Source organism: Nicotiana tabacum, chromosome 16, assembly GCF_000715075.1.
Source record: "Nicotiana tabacum cultivar K326 chromosome 16, ASM71507v2, whole genome shotgun sequence".
Lineage (NCBI taxonomy): Eukaryota > Viridiplantae > Streptophyta > Magnoliopsida > Solanales > Solanaceae > Nicotiana > Nicotiana tabacum.
This window is the reverse complement of record NC_134095.1, coordinates 25,782,436-25,803,000: the sequence shown is the minus strand read 5'-3', so window position 1 is coordinate 25,803,000 and position 20,565 is coordinate 25,782,436.

Sequence of the window (20,565 nt, the reverse complement as noted above, 5' to 3'; positions counted from 1 at the left end):
GATTAGTATAAATCTCACAAGGCACACGTATAAATAATGACGCCAGATCTTCAAGGCGTGAACAATAGCAACTAACTCAAGGTCATGGACAGGATAATTCTTCTCATGTTCCTTCAACTGTCTGCACACGTAGGCAATCACCCTACCGTACTGCATCAATATCGCTCCAAGGCCAATCCTCAAGGCATCACAATAGATAGTATAATACCCCGACCCTGTAGGCAATATCAAAACTGGGGTTGTAGTCAAAGCTGTCTTGAGATTCTGAAAGCTAGACTCACACTCTTCCGTTCACTGGAGTGGAACACCCTTCTAGGTTAGCCTGGTCATATGGACTGCAATAGATGAAAACCCCTCAACAAGTTGACAATAATAACCCGCTAAGCCAAGAAAACTACGTATCTCTATAGCTGAGGATGGTCTGGGCCAACTCTGCACTACCTCCACTTTCATCGGATTCACCTGAATACCCCCACTTGATACCACATGGCCTAAGAATGCCACGGAATCAAACCAAAACTCACATTTCGAGAACTTTGCATATAACGTTTTTCCCTCAAAGTCTGAAGCATTGTCCTCATGTGCTGCTCATGATCTTCCTAACTCCTGGAATACAATAGAATATCATCAATAAAGACAATAACGAACGAGTCAAGATACGGTCGGAACACACTGTGTATCAAATGCATAAAGGTTGCTGGGGCATTAGTCAGCCCAAATGACATAACAAGGAACTCGTAATGACCATACCGAGTCTTGAAAGAAGTTTTCGGGATATCTGGCTCCCGAATCTTTAACTGATGGTAACTTGAACGCAAGTCAATCTTAGAAAACACCTGTGCACCCTATAGTTGGCCAAACAAATCATCAATACGAGGCAAAGGATAATGGTTCTTCACTGTAACTTTGTTCAGTTGGCGATAATCAATGCACATACGCATAGAGCCATCCTTTTTCTTCACAAATAAGACAGGAGAACTCCAAAGTGATACACTGGACTGAATAAAACCCTCATCAAGCAATTCCTGTAACTGATCCTTCAACTCCTTCAAATCAGGAGGGGCCATACGATACGGAGGAATAGAAATGGGGTGAATGCTCGGCAACAGATCAATGCCAAAATCAATATCTCTATCAGGCAGCATGCCCGAAAGATCAGCTGGAAACACATCAAAAAAATCTCGTACAGCTGGGACTGAATCAATTGTAGGGGTATCAATACTGACATCTCCTACATAAGCTAGTTACGTTCATACCCCATCTCAACCATACAATGAGCCTTAAGGAATGAAATAACTCTACCGGGAGTATGCTCTAAGGTACCCTCCACACTACTCGCGGTAGACCTGGCATAGCCAGCGTCACGGTTTTGGCGTGACAATCAAGGATAGCATAATGGGGCGACAACTAGTCCATGCCAAAGAAAACATCAAAATCTACCATGCTAAGAAATAATAAATCGGCTCTGGTCCCAAAACTACTAAGAGCAACCACACACGATCGATAAACGCGGTCCACAACAAGAGAATCTCCCACAGGAGTAGAAACATAAACAGGGGAACTCAATGAATCCCGAGATACACCCAAATGCGGGGCAAAATAAGAAGATGCATAAGAATAGGTGGAGCTTGGATAGAATAAAATCGATGCATCTCTATGACAAACCAAGATAATACCTGTGATGATAGAATCAGTGGCGACCGCCTCGGTACGGGCAGGAAGGGCATAATATCTGGCCTGGCCTCCCCCTCTAGGGCGACCTTTACCTCCCCAACCTCCACCTATAGCTGGCTGAGCAAGTGGGGTAGCAACTGGAGCTGTGACCATAGCCTGAGAACTCTGTGGGGCACGTTGTAGCTGAGAAGTCTGTGGAGGTGCACTCCTCCCAAGTCTTAGGCAGTCCCTCACCATATAACGTGTGTCACCACACTCAAAACAAGCTCTAGAAGGACATGGCAACTGTGAATGGCTCGGGCCAGGTCTGCTAGACTGACCTCTGAAAGCACCTCACGCAGGAGGCGCACTAGATACTTGAGGTGCATAATAAGTCCCCTGAGGCCTAGGAGGAGCTGTAATACCACAGGCTGCTGGAAGAGCTGAATGAACGGGGTGACTCATATAACCCCTTCCATGACGAACTGCAGCTGGAACACGGGAACCAGAATAATAGCCCGACTCTCGAGACCTCTTGGCCTCCCGCTCCTCTCTGTCACTAGCATGCATACCCTCTATCCTCCTAGAAATGCTCACCACCTACTGATAAGAAATATCCATCTCCAAATCACGAGCCATGCTAGACATGATGCTGGGAATAAGCCCCTCAATAAACCGGCAAACCTTCTCGCGAACAATAGAAACCAAGGCTGGGACATGTCTAGCCAAGCTAGTGTAACGGACAACACACTCCGAGACAGTCATAGTACCCTGGCGCAAATGCTCAAACTCTGCATGCCATGCGTCTCTGAGGCCTCAGCCAAACTATCTAACTCATAGGTACGCCACCACTCATAGGCGGCTCCTCGAAGCTGGAAGGTAGTGAAGAAAACCCCACTCGATCCAGATATACCCATGGTACGGAGAATATGGTAGCACTCATCTATAAATACCAAAGCATCATTTGATGCTAGACTACCGAATACAGGAGACTTGTACTTCTTGAACCTCTCCAGTCTCAACTGCTCATCCTTGGAAGTCGTTGCCCTATCCTCGGGCTTATCTGGGACTTCAGGCTGTACAAAAATAATCTCTGGGACCTGATCAACATGCACTTGCTGCTCAGGAGTATGGGCGGCGGGAGTTTGTGCTCCTCCCCCGGCCTAAGATGTAGCTGCAGCAAGGGGAAGCAACCCTACCTGAGCCATTGTGGTGTACATGCTCATGAACTGCGCAAGAGTCTCCTGAAGAGATGGAGTAGTAGTAGCAGTAGGCGTATCGGGTGCCTAGACTCCGACTGGAACTGCTGGTGGAACCTTGGTGGCAGCTCGCGCGGGTGCTCTGGTTGCACCACGTGCGCGTCCTCGGCCTCTACCCCGGTCCCGTCCTCTGACGGCTCCAGTAGGGGGCGCGGGTGCCTGATCATCTCTGGTAGCACGTGTCTTTACCATCTGTGAGAGAATAGAATATAGAAGTTTAGAGTTGTGATATAAAAAATCTCGCACGATAAAGAAATCAAATGAAGTGAAATTTTCCTAACAGTTACATAGCCTCTCGTAGATAAGTACAAGCATCTCCGTATCGATCCGCGAGACTCTAATAAACCGGCTTGTGATTCATTACTCCTATGAACCTAGAGTTCTGATACAAACTTTTTACGACCCAAGTTCGCCCTCCGTAAACTATCGTGACGGCACCTAGTCTCTACGACTAGATAAGCCTAACAATTGCGGAAAAAGAACCAAAATGCGGAAAACTAAAAAAACTAAAGATAAACAAATAAAAAAGTGTTTAAGATGCCGCTCAGCAAATACCAATACAAGATCTCAGAAACTAAACAATTCCCAAAACTCGGAATCTCATGAAATCACAAGCTATGAATACTACATTGTTCTCTAACTCCAGAATGTCTAAATCAAGATAAATACAGAAGGGCTAAACTATTAGAGAGAATGGAAAGGGACTCTTCGGTCTACGGATGCGGTATATATACCTTGAAGCTGGAGAATCGCCTCGCCTCAAGGGTGATAAGACTGAGTCGAAGTACCTGGATCCGCACATGAAAAACATGCGTAAAAAGGGCATGAGTACACCACAGTGGTACTCAGTAAGTTCCAAGCCTAACCTCGATCGAGTAGTGATGAGGAAGGTCAGGGCCATACTGATTATAGCTGAAAAACGAGGTACAACAGTATAGAATACGATAATATAATTAAATGCTAACAATAAGAAGTAACACAAGATAATAATAATAATAACAATAACTATACAGAGAAAAAATAATCATAAAAGGAATACCGCTCAACACAGAGACAACAACTGGGGATCTCTCAGTATCCCGAAGATGTCTTAGTATCCTCAATATGTGTGCTGGAGATCTCTCAGTATCCCGATGATCTCTTAGTATCCTCAATATATATGTCGGGATCTCTTGGTATCCCAAGGATCTCTTAGCATCCTCAATATACGTGATGGGGATCTCTTGGTAACCCGTACTACAATCCAAATCAATATATGTGCTAGGGGATCTCTCAGTATATTGCACTACAATCCAAATCAATATATGCACGGGGGATCTCCCGGGAGACTGTCCCGTAGTCCCAAAGTAAACACACAGCGGCAACATGAAGAATACTCAATTAAATTCAATTTCATACCAAGGTAAAATAGGTATTTCTAACCTAGCATGCTACACATAATCCAAAAAAGGAAGTTTGACCAAGTAAAGCAATTAAGTCAATTAGTCATGCTTCCCTAAGCTAACAGCAGTCTTAAATTGCAAGTAGTATAAACAGGAAAGGAAACACAATTAAAGTTGCTTAATGAAAATTGGATTTTCTACAATTAGCACAAGTACACACTCGTCTCCTCACGTACAAGGCATTTCATATATCAATAATACAAAAATCCTAAGGGGAGTTCCCCCACACAAGGTTAGGCAAGCCACTTATATCGAGCCGGCTCAAAATCAACCCGAAACCACGTTCTTTCCATGAGTACTCGACTCCAAATGGATCAAATCTACTCAATTCAATTGCATAATGTAAATATAACTTCAAGTAACTGATTCCACAAATAAATTCTAAGCTAGTACGCAAAATTAGGTAAAATGACCAAAATCCCCCGACCCGCATCTCAGCATCGGGTCAAAGTTACGGATTATTAACCCTCATTCACTCACGAGTCTAACCATACCAAAATTATCTAAATCTAATGTCAAATCACCAATCAAAACTCGAAAATTAAGTCTAAGAACTTTTCCAAAAAATTTCCCAATTTCTCACCCCAAATCTGAAATTAGATGATGAATTCATATTTAGATTAATGGATTATAAGAAAAAGAGATTTAGGAATCATTACCCAATCAAAATCTCTGAAAATCCCTCAAAATCTCGCTCAAATCCGAGCACCCAAGCTCTAGTTTTGATAAAAATGGCTAAACCCTCGACTTTCAAATTTTATATTCTGCCCAGATAAATCCTTCTTTGCGAACGTGGAAGGAACCTCACGTTCTTGAAGCACAATTTCGCTTGGTCCAACTTTCCTTCATCGCGAACACGATGTACCTGTCATGAACGCGGTGACCATCTTCCCCCTCCTACGCGAACGCGAGACTATCTTCGCGGACGCGTAGGAATAAGACCTCACAACCTCACGAACGCGGGAACACCTTTGCGAACATAAAGTGTTAAATTTCCACCATCCCCAGTGCCTCTTTGCGATCGCGAGACCCTATTCGCAAATGCGAAGAAGGAAACCAAAACTAGAGACCTGCTGCAATTTTCTGCAATTCTCTAAGTCCAAAAATGACCCGTTGAGCATCCAAAACACACCCGAGGCCCCCGGGACCTCAACCAAATATGCCAACCAATCCTAAAACATTATTCAAACTTATTCCAACTTTCGGAACGCTCAAAACAACATCAAAACACCAATTTAACATCAGATTCAAGCCTAAGAACTCCAAAAACTCTCAAATTACACTTTCGATCAAAAAGTCTATCAAACCTCGTCTGAATGACCTGAAATTTTGCAAGCACGTCACATCCAACACCATGAAGCTGATCCAACTTCTGGAATCCCATTCCGACCCCGATATCAAAATCTCACTATCGAACCGGAAACTTCAAAAATTCAACTTTTTGCATTTCAATCCTAAATAAGCTACGGACTTCCAAAACACAATCCGAACACGCCCCTAAGCCCGAAATCACCCAACAGAGCTAACGGAACTGACAAAATTCTATTCCGAGTCCTTCTTCACACTGCTCCAAATACGGTCCAAATTCTAAAGCTTAAGCTCTTTTTTAGGGACTAAGTGTCCCAAAACACTCCGAAGCTCAAAACCAAACAACCTGGCAAATCAAAATAGCATAAACAAACACGGGGAAAGCAGTTAATAGGGGATCAGGGCGTTAATTATTATTTTGGTTATCCATGTCCATATATGAAGGACCACACTTGTGGCAACTCAATCTTATGAGTGGAATATTTGTAATGTGTGTGGTGGCAAAAGTTGCCATTGGAATGGTTGTCCTAATACCTATTATCCTTCTCAGAGCTCTTACTATGATGTTTCTAATAATGTTTATGAGTTTGATAGGAGCAATGAAGTGGAGGATACAGAAGGCGTTGCTCGTATTATTGATATGATGAGGCAAATAGCCGAGAAACAAGATGAAAATCAAAAGGCTATTCAAAGAATTAGTGCAACAATCATGAGAATGAAGGCCAGGGCGGAAGAAGTTGCTAAAAAGAGCGAGTTCCCACAAGAAGATAACTTTGAAGAAGCAGATGTAGTGATCCAATCTTGGCTAGAGGAACAAGCTGAACTGATAAAATCTCATGAGTTTCTCCGTGATGGTTTTTCAAATATGACAGAACAACTGATAGAAGGAAGAGCTGAGCTCAGGCAAGAGATGGACCAATTTGGCTCAGACATCCATGGCCTGCATGCTAAATTGAATAAAAAGGTTGATGCATCTGATACCCTACAACCAATTGTTGTGGATACTGGTCGGCTTGTGGAGCAACAAGAGGAGTTCTAACTATTTGACCAAAATATTGTTAATGATGCCAAGGTTGACGAAGAGTGCAAAATTGAGGATGTCAAAATTAATGCAATTTTGGAGTTGGAGCGTATTGGACATCATTCTAAACATTTTTCAACATTGTGTTTGGTTGGTGACATGGGAATTGATCCAGTCTAGCATATGAAGGAGTCAATAGATGGGGAACAAAGTGCTTATATTCTGAAATTTATGATACCAAGGAGGCAAAACAACATTCCTCACTTAAGGGACAAGAAGTGCAAGAAGCGATATCTATTGCTTGGTTCCTTTATTTTTACACCACCGCCACAGGAACGTGACAAAAAAATTGATGCAAAATTGGGGGTGCAATTCATATCTTCAAAGTGGAAGGAAAAGTGATGAAAGTGATGGCGTCGTACCGCGACGTTAAATAAGGTGCTTGTTGGGAGGCAACCCAATTCTATTTTTTTCTTTTTCCTTTTGCTTATTTTTTTTATTGTGTTATTTTTTGTAGTGTTGTTTTTGTATTTTGTAGAAGTACGAGCATGGAGTCAAAGCCAATAGGCATGTGCATAAGCGAGCATGTGGTTGAAACTAAGTGTGAGGTACCCACACAAAGGATTATACTTGGGAGAAGTCTAAGTATTCGGTGAGCTGCTAATTCTTCAGCCTTTGGCCTACCAGAGAGTCTCTTTTACTCTCTTGTTATTTTTCAGTGTGCATTAAGGACATTGCACAATTTTAAGTGTGGGGTGAGGAGATTGTCTGGGTGATTTTCGGTGCTATCTTAGCTTAGTTATGGTAATCGTTCTTAGTATGGTAGTTTCTGTTAAAAAAATAAAAAAGAAAAAGAAAAAATGAAAAAAAAATCGGAAAATTTGAACTTTTCCGACGATGGATTTTGTGGACAACTTTCTTGAGGGATTAAGGTCCAATAAAAAAATGAAAAAAGGTATAAAAAAAAAGTAGAAAAAATCCAAAAAGATGTTTTTTATTTTTTTTAGGTAGCAATAATCCCTCGTGGTTTTTCTTTGTGCATCGGTTCTTTTCTATGGGATGTAGTTTGAACCGAGTAGTCGTTTTTATTTTTTTAGAGTATATTAGGACTTTAGGTAATAAAAGGAGGAAGATTTATGAACTTAGGCTACTTTGACTTGTTTGATAGTAGCATATTTAAGCTTTGGCATGTAGAGTATCTTCCCAATATTTTTAAATTGTTCATGATGCCTTGATGAAATTGGATATCATGTCTTGTGACGCCTATGTCTCTTTTGCTTGACTTATATTCACTTTGTGCTTAATACTTAATATCTTGTGGCTCCGTGAATACTTGCATTGTTTGAGAGTCAGAATGAGACCGTTCTTAGTGAGTCATGTGCCATGTGTGAAGTGAGGTTTGTATAGTCCATGTTATTGTGATTGAGTCTAGAACTTGCCTGGTATGTGAGTCGAAGCGAAATTTTAGGTGATGCTCGTTTGAAAAATGATTTTAGCCTTTCTTTGATCTTTTGAGCGTAATGCTTATCACAAAATAAAAACTATCCCTAGTGAACCATTTTGAGCCTATAGACTTTTAATTGGCACCCACATTACGAACCTATATTCTTTTATTTTTAATTGACATTATTTTGATCTTGTTACCTCTGAAAGCACTTTAATTATGAAATGAGCGCTAGAAGAAGTAAGAACCAAGTGTGGGGTGGCTTTTGAGTGGAACCAATAGAAGAAGAAAGGTGCACTTATTTTGTAAAATAATACACTACTAGCGAAAATTGAAAAAGGAAAAAGAATAGTTGAAAAAAAAGGAAAAAAAGAAGAAGAAAAATTCGAAAAAAAAGAAAACAATTGAGAGGATTAAATTGTTGTCTTGTCCTTGCTAGTGGGCATAAATTAAATAGTTCTTAAAGAAAGAGGAAATAATTTTGGGGAGTGATCTTGTTTGTGAATTTAAAGTGGATGAAGAAATTGCGCTTAAATTTTATTATGTGATGTGTTAAAGTGCTTAGGAGGGTAAACCACTAATCCTAAATATATCATACCTGTCCCTTAGCCCACATTACAACCATATAAAGTCCTAATTGATTTTAGATCGAGTGAGCCTATTGTAACGACCCGACCGGTTGTTTCAAACACTTACACTTCGCTCGCCAGTTCTTGGGCATGACTAGCCCCATATGATGTATTATGACTTATGTAAATCGTCGGGTTTAGTTTTCAGGAATAATCAGAATAGATTTGGAAGAACAATTCTCAGCTTGAAGCTTTAAATTTGAAAGGTTTGACCAAGTTTTGATTTTTTGGTATTCGATCTCGAATTTGGATTTTTATGATTTGGTTAGCTCTGTTAGGTTATTTTGTACTTGGGAGCGCGACCAGAATGAGATTTGGAGGTCCGTGGTAGAATTAGGATTAAATTGGCGAAATAGGAAAATTTGGTGTTTCTCAGTCAGTAGTGAAAATTTTGATATCGGGGTCAGAATGGAATTTTGGAAGTTGGAGTAGGTTTGTAGTGTCATTTGTGATGTGTGTGCAAAATTTTAGGTCATTTGGACGAGGTTTGATAGGTTTCGTCGTTGTTTGTGGAATTTGGAAATTTAGTTCTTAAGTTTGAATCCGAAGGTAATTTGGTGTTTTGATGTTGTTTTGAGTGATTCGAAGGTTCGACTAAGTTTGAATGATGTTATGGAATGTGTTGGTATATTTGGTTGAGGTCCCGAGGGCCTCGGGTAAGCTTCGGGTAGTTAACGGATCAATTTTTGGCTTTAAAAGTTTGCAAATTTCTGGTATTTTGTTGCAGAGAATTCCTTCTTCACGTTCGCGAGAAGGCTATCGCATTCGCGAAGAGTTATTGAGAGTAGAGGATTTTTGTTCTTCGCATTCGCGAAGGGGAAGTCGCGAACGCGAAGGTTTGATTTGAGTATGCATCGCGTTCGTGAGGAGGGCGTCACGTTTACGATGGTTGAGTTGGTTAAGGTACGTGTTCGCGAGTGGGGCATCGCGTTTGTGTAGAAGGATTTCCTGGTCAGAGGCAGTTGTGCTTCGCGAACGCGAGGGCAATACCGCGTTCGCGAAGAGTAATATCTGGACAGCAGTGTTAAATATCAAAATCGAGGGTTTGAGCCTATTTTTCATATTTTGAGTTAGAGACCAAAAAATTGGGCGATGTTTGAAGGCAATTTCAGAAAGGTGATTTGGGTAAGTGTTCTTCACTTGATTTTAGTTAAATTCCATGATTGTGTCTTGATTTTAACGTCTAAATTGGGAATTTGGGGTTAAAATTGGGAGAAAAGTGGAGGAAAATTGTAGAGTTAATTTTATGGATTTGGATGGCTATTTGGCGTCTAATTTTGGTGAATTTGATATGGGTAGACTCGTGAGTGAATGATATTTATAGTTTTGTAATTTTTATCAGATTCCAAGATGTGGGACCGGGGGGCCGGGTTTGGGCAAATTCGGGATTTTTGATCTAATTTGATAAATTTTGTATGGGTTTCATTCCTTTAGCGTATATTGATGATAATATACTGATTTTGGTTATATTCAGAGCATTTGGAGTCCGAATCGAGAGGCAAGGGCAACGCGGGTTAGAGTTTTGACTTGGTTTGAGTTAAGTAACGCTTCCAAACTTGGTTCTGAGGGTTCGAAACCCCGAACATTGTGCTATATGATTTGTATCGAGGTGACGCAAGTTCCAAGTGACGGGCTAGTGGGCGTGCACCATAAGAATTGTGTCATGGTTCATTCCACGGCATCACTTAGTGAATCATTCTAATTGATATCTGTGTTGTGATTATATGATTAAGGAAATGAATTGTAAATCATGCTAATTATCATGTTAGGGCTTTATGACAATACTATTAAGACTCGAGTGGTCGTTTCTTGTTGTCATCTCATTAATTTCATTAATATTCTGTACTCAGTCTTGTTCATATCATGTCTCAGTCTCGGTTGTTGTTATTTGACACATCATATTATTATTTCGGCTAGTTTCATGGTATTGTGAGACCGTGTGTGTGAGACTAGAGAGTGAGTACTGAGTGAGGCCAATAGCCTGATTATGAGTGACAGTTATGGGATCGGTCTGCACGCCGCATCAGATTATTGATTATGTCTTTGTTGGATTGTTATATCGCTTGGGCAGAAAGGAGCCCCTCCGGAGTCTACACACCCCCAGTGAGCGCGGATGATATTATTAAGGGATGGATTTTCCTGGACATGAATTTGTTCGAAGTATTGATATATGGAGATGGATTTCTCCACATGGATAGATTTCCCTAGACATGAATTTATCCGAAGTATTGATATATGGAGATGGATTTCTCCACAGGGATGAACTTCCCTTTTGCCTCGATACCGATGACGTCTAGTCATTGTTGAGTATGTTCCGAGATAGATTTCCTGGGCCGGATGGCCATATGTGTGTGTGTGTGTGTGTGTGTGTGTGTGTGTGTGTATATATATATATATATATATATATATATATATATATATATATATATATATATATATATATATATATATATATATATACACACACACACACACACACACAGGGTTGGATTACCCTTGTTCCTCGGTACTAGATGACTTGCTGTCAGCGTTGTATATGTTCCGGGATGGATTTCCATGGGCTGGATAGCCATATTCAGTACCGAGTGATTAAGCACTTGAGTTTGGGAGCACATGGTGCATTTCATACATTCTGTGCATTGGCATGCAGGGTTAGTTGAGCCTTATATTTTACATTGTCTAAACCTGTATTTATTTCACTGTTGAACTGTATTCATGAAAGAATATCATGTCTACTTTACTGCACAGCTTATTTATGTTTTCTGTTGAGGTTGTGTTTGTCACTACCTATCATTCCAAAAGTTGGACTTGTTACTTACTAAGTTGGTGTACTCACGTTACCGCCTGCAACTTGTGTGCAGACCCAGGTAGTTTTGGCCCCAGTGGAAGTTGCTGATTGAGGTTGCAGGCTATGGAGTTTGTTGATGTATCTGCATGGCCTTCGTAGGCCTTGGCTCTCCTTCTCAATTTCTAGTTGTATTACAATTGCTCTTTAGACACTTTAATAGACTATGTATTCACCTTAGACGATCATGTACTCCGTGACACCCTGGTTTTGGGATGGTTGTATCGTAATATGCATCTTTCTTTTATGTCTTAAATGATTTTTTTAAAAATGATGAATGTTTTTACGCAAATGATTTGATTTTAGTATTATGGTTTGGGATTGCGTTGAGTTGAGGCTTGTCTAGTTCTACAATAGGCACCATTACGACGGGATGTGTTTTGGGTCGTGACAAGTTGGTATTAGAGCCTAGGTTACATGGGTCTCACAAGTCATGAGCGGGTTAAGTAGAATATTGCGGATCGGTACAGAGACGTCTATACTTATCTTCGAGAGGTTGCAGAACCTTTAGGAAATCCCACATTCTTGAATTCTTATCGTGCGACATTGATTCAGCTCGAAATGTAACTCTTTGAATTCCTTCCATGTATTCGTGTGCGCACATGATCATTCGGTCAACTGTGCATCGACGACTTGTGATTCCCTGAACGAAGGGAGAGATATGATTTCTTGAGTTGATGTTGGGCCAGTCTAGAGGGCTTGGGGCTGAGCTTTGCCTATAGCTTGAGCACTGAGGTGTTGATTGTGTGAGCACGTGTTTTTGGGTTTATATGTTCGGTAGTGTCCCTATTAGTGGAAGTGATGGCTAGATGGCTATGTGATGAGCATGGTGTGACTGCGAGATGTGTTCATATGATTTGAATTCAACGAGAAGGGTCTGCTTGAGGATAGAAATAACTACTTGGTGCTTGATTTCCATCTTGATTTAATGTATAGCCCCGAGTTAGGGGTGCGTTGAAAGATCTTTTCATGTTGTTTAGTTGGGGAGTGAGGTAGATTTTATGTCGTGATATGAGTTCAGACTCAGGAAGATTAGGTGATTGTGTGATGTTTATGGCGGTGGAAGAGTATAAAAAGAAGTTAGTTTGAGGAGGAGCAAGTGGGTTATCTCCTGCGGAGCATTCTGAAGTTTGTGTGATCCCTATGTTGTTTGTTGGAAGTCCTCTTTTACCAGTGAATTATATGTGTTGCAGTTTGAGTTTGGATCACGTATGATAGTTGTCTTGACTGTTACGAGGGTGAATACGAGATTTGCATATGATTTGAAGTAATAGATGGTTTGTGTTGCACAAACTTATGAAAGATTTAGTTAAACCTCACTATGGTATTATGGCAGTAATAGAGAATGGACATTGTGAGTTTTTGGGTGTTTTGGCCTATGGCTTTGAGATAAGTGGGGGAGTCTGCTATTGATAAGTTAATTGCGTGTCTAAATGTTGTATCGGCTTCAGTTTGAGGTATACTGGTGAATCAGATGTAGCTTACAGGGATTGAGATCGAGGATGACTCGAGTAAAGGAAAATTTGGATAAGAGTTGTGTTATGTTTTATGGGTATATGAGAAACGTTGGATGATTTAGTTGATATTGTAAGGGATGTAACGGGTATGGAGTAGGATATCACATAGTTGCTTAGAAGGATGGGTTACTTCTTTAAGTGTTGCTGATGGGGCATAGATCATTCGGTTCGTTTGATCAGTTTAATTGAAACCTGAGTAGGGTGGATAACTCCCGAGAATGGTTTTAATGGATTCAAGACTTATATGTAATAATTGGAGATCTTCAGTATGTATATTTGGCTAGAAACTGAGGCTTACATTAGAGGGTGCCAAGACTTGTGAAATTTCTATATCATTATGGATTCTACACATCAGTATCAAGAAGGTGAATGTAATGGCTTTAAATTCGTAAGAAGTCTCTTCAGGGTAAGTATTTTGAATGTGGTACTTTTGGGAATATTTAAGAGAGTATTCAGCGGCTTATAAGCCTTAGACGGTGTGGTTTCATGCTTGAGTCTCGTGTGGTGAGTCTAGGTTGAGAATTGCGGTATTATGGTAAGGGGAAGTATCAATTTGAAGGTAATTTAAAAGGAACATGGATAAATAGAACAGCTTGGTAGTAGATCGGATCGACATGGTAAGGGATATGTTTAGTTCTTTGGGCGCTTATGAGGTAATGAGTTTCTACAGGTGTTTCGTGGCAATGCTCTTGGGTTTTGGTGACTTGTGTGGCTTGGTTAAGGAAGAAGGATTCAATCCTGACGGTTTGGTTTTGTGCAAATGGAATTCGGAGAGTTCTTGATGGTTTCTACCACGGTTAGAGATGTATATTTTCTACTGGCGTGAGGATCATGTTATGTATAGCAATTTTCTTCTAGATTGGATCAAATGGAAAGTTCTTGACTATTGGAGTACGTAGTTTCTTGTGGCTTAGAATGGATTATGAAGTTCTCATATTTGTCATAGGATGGCATGGTATATGCGGTATGTTGTGTAGGGTTAAGATTTGCATGTGTAAGGTCAAGGTTCTGTTCTAAAAGGAAGGTCATAAATTCTTAAGCTGCACAGGTAGTTTCAGATGATTAGGTAAATGATATTACGAATTGGTGCAGCTTGATGAGGGTAAACATTTCAGAAAGGGCAATGTGTTTGAGTTAAGGGTACTTCCTTGGTATTGCGACACTCTCTTGTTGGATCGACTACTGATATTCAAGTTTTCTTGGTGGCACAGAAGAATTATAGGAGTATCCTTCGTGGAATAATCGAGTATTAGATGTGTTTTAGATATCAAGGCAGTGGAATTAAGATCAGATAGGGTGATTCATGTGCTTCATGGATTTGGAGACTGGGAATTCTCATAAACAGGTTATTTCGTGGAGGTGGTTGTGAAGATGTGGGCAAAGCTAGTCAGATGATAGTATGTGCCATGATTCAGTCATTGTGAACTTTCGGAAAGTTATTTATCTATTGTGGACCAGAGTTGATTTAAGGTTCATTGGTAGGCCTATATGGAGGTGTTCTGTACCGAGTCAGATATGTTTACTTCGAATTGCTATTGTTGAGGGATGTGCAGTTCGATTGTTATTGAGCTTATTCGTGTCCTGGAGCGATCAATGAGTTACCTTTCTGTGTTTCGAGGAGTTATGATTTGTTGTTTATATGCACATATGGTGCAGTTCTATTGGGGTCTAATAGCAAAATTTGAGCAGGAAGAGTATTGGGTATTGCTCGGTGGATGGCGTATTGGTTATGTTCTTTTGGGTTTTGTGTGGTGTTATATCATTTGCTTCTCCATGGTTATGGTGATTTACTTTGGTACTAAACATCAAATTGTGCGTGGTTGATGATTTTGAGCATGGTGACTTGAGGGTCTCATGTGGACCAATATTTGGATAGGGTCGCGCATTTGAGCGAAGTTATGTGGAGGTATGATCCTTCGGGGTTAGATTCGTGTGTTCTAGTTCAACGATGTGTGATAGTTTCTCAGCATTGTGTTGTGGTGGTACTGGTGAGCTTGCGGTACATCTCTCTTATTTGAGTCATTTTCCATGATTTGAGTACATTTAGGTTGTTGCTTTTGGTGCACGGATTGTGGCTTTAGATCGTATTGATGTGTCATGTCACCAGAGTAGTCGTGTTGGATGAGATGAGATCATCGAATCTAGAATGAATACTATCGGATTCGATTTCAACATGTTGGAAGGGTAATATCGAAATTCGCTTAGAAATTTACTACGGTCCTTACCGACGAAGAGGAGACTCCATGACTGGGTGATCGGAGGAATGAGTATGATTTCTGCATGTTTCCTTCATCATTGGCAGTATACGAAAGTGTTTGATTGAGTCTTTGGTTTGATAAGAGGCTTATTACTGGAATTGGGTTGTTTGGGCAGCTGCTGTGAATAGAAGTTATCGCTATGAGTGTTTGAGTTGTATGGTATATCATGTGATTTCCATCTTGAATTGTGGTTATGGCTTAATACAGCGTGTTCAGATTTATTCGGTGTGTAAATGTGAGATTCTGATCTTATAGTTAATTTCGAAAGTGGAAATTTGGTTCTAAGGTTTATGGGCTAGGTTGGATTGTGAAATTTTAGTTACATTGTGCTATCGGACGAATATGAGATAGGGTAACGTGGGATAACCCCCGGGTATGTGTATGTTAAGGTTATACAATGATTTGATGGCTTTCGGAACAACTCTGGGCACGTTCGAGGATGAACATATGTTTAAGTGGGGGAGGATGTAACGATCCGACCGGTCGTTTTGAGCACTTGCACTTTGCTCGCCAGTTCTCGGGCATAACTAGCCCCGTATGATGTATTATGACTTATGTAAATCAATGGGTTTAGTTTTCAGGAATAATCGGAATAGATTTGGAAGAACAATTCTCAGCTTGAAGCTTTAAATTTGAAAGGTTTGACCAAGTTTTGACTTTTTGGTATTTGATCTCGGAATTGGATTTTCTGATTTGGTTAGCTCCGATCGATAATTTTGTACTTGGGAGGGCGACCGGAATGTGATTTGGAGGTCCGTGGTAGAATTAGGATTGAATTGATGAAATTGTAAAATTTGGTGTTTCTCGGTCGGCCGTGGAAATTTTAATATCGGGGTCGGAATGGAATTTCGGAAGTTGGAATAAGTTCGTAGTGTCATTTGTGATGTATGCGCAAAATTTTAGGTCATTCGGACGAGGTTTGATAGGTTTCGACATTGTTTGTGGAATTTGGAAATTTAGATGTTCTTAAGCTTGAATCTGAGGGTAATTTGGTGTTTTGATGTTGTTTTGAGTGATTCGAAGGTTCGACTAAGTTTGAATGATATTATGGGATGTGTTGGTATGTTTGTTGAGTTCCCGAGGGCCTTGGGTGAGCTTCGGGTGGTTAACGAATCAATTCTTGGCTTTAGAAGTTGGCAGATTTCGTGTATTTTGTTGCAGAGAATTCCTTTTTCACGTTCGCGAAGGGTTATTGAGAGCACAGAATTTTTGTTCTTCGCATTCGCGAAGGGGAGGCCGCGAACGCAAAGGTTTGATCTGAATATGCATAGCATTCGCGAGGAGGGCGTCGTTTTCGCGATGGTTGAGCTGGTTAAGGTACACGTTCGTGAGTGGGGCATCGCGTTCACGTAGAAGGATTTCCAGGTCAGAGGCGGTTGTGCTTCGCGAACAAGAGGACGCTACCCCATTCGTGAAGAGTAAAATCTGGGCAGCAGTGTTAAATATCAAAATCGAGGGTTTGAGCCCATTTTTCATATTTTGAGTTAGAGACCACGAAATTCGGCGATTTTTTAAGGCAATTTCAGAGAGGTGATTGGGGTAAGTGTTCTTCACTTGATTTTGGTTAGATTCCACGGTTGTGTCTTGATTTTAACATCTAAATTGGGAATTTGGGGTGAAAATTGGGGGGAAAAGTGGAGGAGAATTGGAGAGTTAATTTTTGGGATTTGGATGGCCATTTGACGTCGGATTTTGGTGAATTTGATATGGGTAGACTCGTGAGTGAATGGCCTTTCTAGTTTTATGATTTTTATCGAATTCCGAGACGTGGGCCCGGGGGTCGGGTTTGAGCAACTTCGGGATTTTTTTTATCTAATTTGATTATTTTCGTATGGGTTACATTCCTTTAGTGTATATTGATGATAATATACTGATTTTGGTTAGATTCGGAGCATTTGAAGGCCGAATCGAGAGGCAAGGGATTCGCGGGTTAGAGTTTTGGCTTGGTTTGAGGTAAGTAATGCTTCCAACTTGGTTCTGAGGGTTCGAAACCCCAAACATTCTGCTATATGATTTGTATCGAGGTGACGTAGGTGCCAAGTGACAGGCGAGTGGGCGTGCACCGAAAGAATTGTGGCCTGGTTCATTACACGACACCTCTTAGTGACTCTTTCTTATTGATATCTGTGTTGTGATTATATGATTAAGGAAATAAACTGTAAATCATGCTAATTATCATGTTAGGACTTTATACCAATACTAGTGAGACCCGAGTGGTCGTTTCTTGCTGGCATCTCATTAGTTTCATTAATATTCTGTACTTAGTCTTGTTCATGCATATCATATCATATTAGTCTTGTCTCAGTCTCGGTTGTTATTATTTGGCATACCATATCATTGTTTCGGCTAGTTTCATGGTATTGTGATCCCATGTGTGTGAGACTAGAGAGTGATGATTGAGTGAGGCCGAGAGCCTGATTATGAGTGACAGTTATGGGATCGGGCTGCACGTTGCAGCAGATTATTGATTATGCCTTCGTTGGCTTGTTATAGCGCTTGGGCTGAAAGGAGCCCCTCCGGAGTCTACACTCCCCCAGTGAGCGCGGATGATATTATTAAGGAAGGGATTTCCCCTGGACATGGATTTTTCCGAAGTATTGATATATGGATATGGATTTCTCCACAGGGATGGACTCCTTTTTTTCCTCGGTACCGAGTGACGTCTAGTCATTGTTGAGTATGTTCCGGGATGGATTTCTCTGGGAGGATGGCCATATGCGGTACCGAGTGGTTGAGTGTATATATAAATATACTTGGAGATGGATTTATCCTCAGGGTTGGATTACCCTTGTTCCTCGGTACTAGATGACTTGCTGTCAGCGGATTTCCATGGGTCGGTGTCACGACCCCAGTTAACCCTCTGTTAACTATCATGACGGCACCTAGTCTCTACAACTAGGCAAGCCTAACAAATGCGGAAAGAAAATAATTAAAAACCGATATAACAAAATGAAATAGTGTTTAAGATGCCCCCTGGCATATAACAGTACAAGAATCTCAACCTAACGCTCCCAAAATCCGGAACCCCATGAATCACAAGCTAAGTGTTTATATAAAAAGCTCTAACTCCAGAAATATCTATCAACAAGGAAAATACATAAGGGCTATACTGGTACTGAGAATAGAAAGGGATGCTTCGGTCTGCTGACGCAGCAGATATACCTCGAAGTCTCTACGAAAGCGCCTCGCCTCAAGAGTGGTAAGACTGAGTGGAAGTACCTGGATCTGCACATGAAAAACATGCGCAGAAAGGGCATGAGTACACCACAGCGGTACTCAGTAAGTGTCAAACCTAACCTCGGTCGGGGTAGTGATGAGGAAGGTCAGGGCCCTACTGAGATTAAATGAAATATAAGGTATAATAGTATAGAATGAGATAGTACAACTAAGTGCAACAGTAAGAAATAACACAGAATAGAAAAAACAACATCAACTATAACAGAGATAAAATAATCACGGAAAGGAGTACAGCTCAACGCAGAGATAACAACCGAGGATCTCCCAGGATACCGTCCTGTAGTCCCCAAATATCAATATCTAGTGGATCTCCCAGGTGTAGTCCCGTAGTCCAACTCATAATGTGTGTGGATCTACCAAAAATCCGATCTATAGTTCCAAATGTAAATATCCAGTACAAGGGGAATCTACCGGGTGCAGTCCCATAGTTCCAATGTAAATGTGAAAGGGGATTTACCGGAATACCAATATGTAGTCCCAAAGTAAACATACAGGGGGGATCTCTCGGGATACCGTCCCATAGTCCCAAAGTAAACACGCAGCAACAACACGAAGAATAGACAATTCAATTCAAATTCCATGCCAAGGTAAAATAAGTACTTCTATCCTAGCATGCTCTATATAATCCAAATAAGGAAGTTTGAGCAAGTAAAGCAATCAAGTCAATTAGGCATGCTTCCCTAAGCTAACAACAGGCTTAAATTGCAAGTAATATAAACAGGAAAAGAAACACAATTATAATTACTTAATGAAAACCGAATTTTTCCAACAATTAGCACAAGTACACACTCGTCACCTCACGTAAAAGGCATTTCAAATATCAATAATACCAAATCCTAAGGGGAGTTTCCTCCACACAAGGTTAGGCAAGCCACTTACCTCGAACCGGCTCAAAATCAACCCGAAATCACGTTCTTGCTAATACGCAAAATTAGGTAAAATGACCAAAATTCCCCACGGGCCCACGTCTAGGAATCGGGTAAAATTTACATTTTCAGAATCCTCATACTCTCACGAGTCTACCATACTAAAATTATCCAAATACAATGTCAAATCCCCAATCAAAACTCGAAATTTAGTTCTAAGGACTTTCCCCCAATTTTCATCCCAATTCCGAAATTAAATGATGAATTCATGTTTAGATTAATGGGTTATAAGCAAAAAGGAGTTAAGAATCATGACCCAATCGATATCTCTAAAAATCTCTCAAAACCTCGCTCAAATCTGAGCTCCCAAGCTCTAGTTTTCACAAAAATGGCAAAACTCTCGACTTTGAAATTTTATATTCTGCCCGGCTAATTCCTTTTTCGTGAACGCGGAAGGACCCTCGCATTCGCGAAGCTTAACTCCTCTTGGTCCAGCTTTCCTCTTTCGCGAACACGATGCCCAAGTCGCGAACGCGATGACCAACTTCCCTCCTCCTACACGAACGCGGTAGGTATAAGATTCCACAGCCTCACGAACGCGGGAATACCTTCGCGAACACAAAACATTAACCCTTTACCAGCCCCAGCTCCTCTTCGCGAACGCGAGACCCCACTCGCGAACGCGAAGAAGGAAACCAGAATTGACTGCTGCAACCTTTTCTGCAATTCTCTGAGTTCCAAAAATGAGGTTGAGCATCCAAAACACACCCGAGGCCCCCGGGACCTCAACCAAATATGCCAACCAATCTTGAAACATCATTAAAACTTGTTCCAATCTTCGGAACGCTCAAAACAACATCAAAACACAATTTAACATCGGATTCAAGCCTAAGAATTCCAAAAACTCTCAATTTATGCTTTTGATCAAAAAGTCTATCAAACCTCGTCTGAATGACTTGAAATTTTGCAAGCACGTCAGATTCAACACTACAGAGCTACTCCAACTTCTGGAATTTCATTCCGACCCAGATATCAAAATCTCACTATCGAACCGGAAACTTCAAAAATTCAACTTTTGGCATTTCA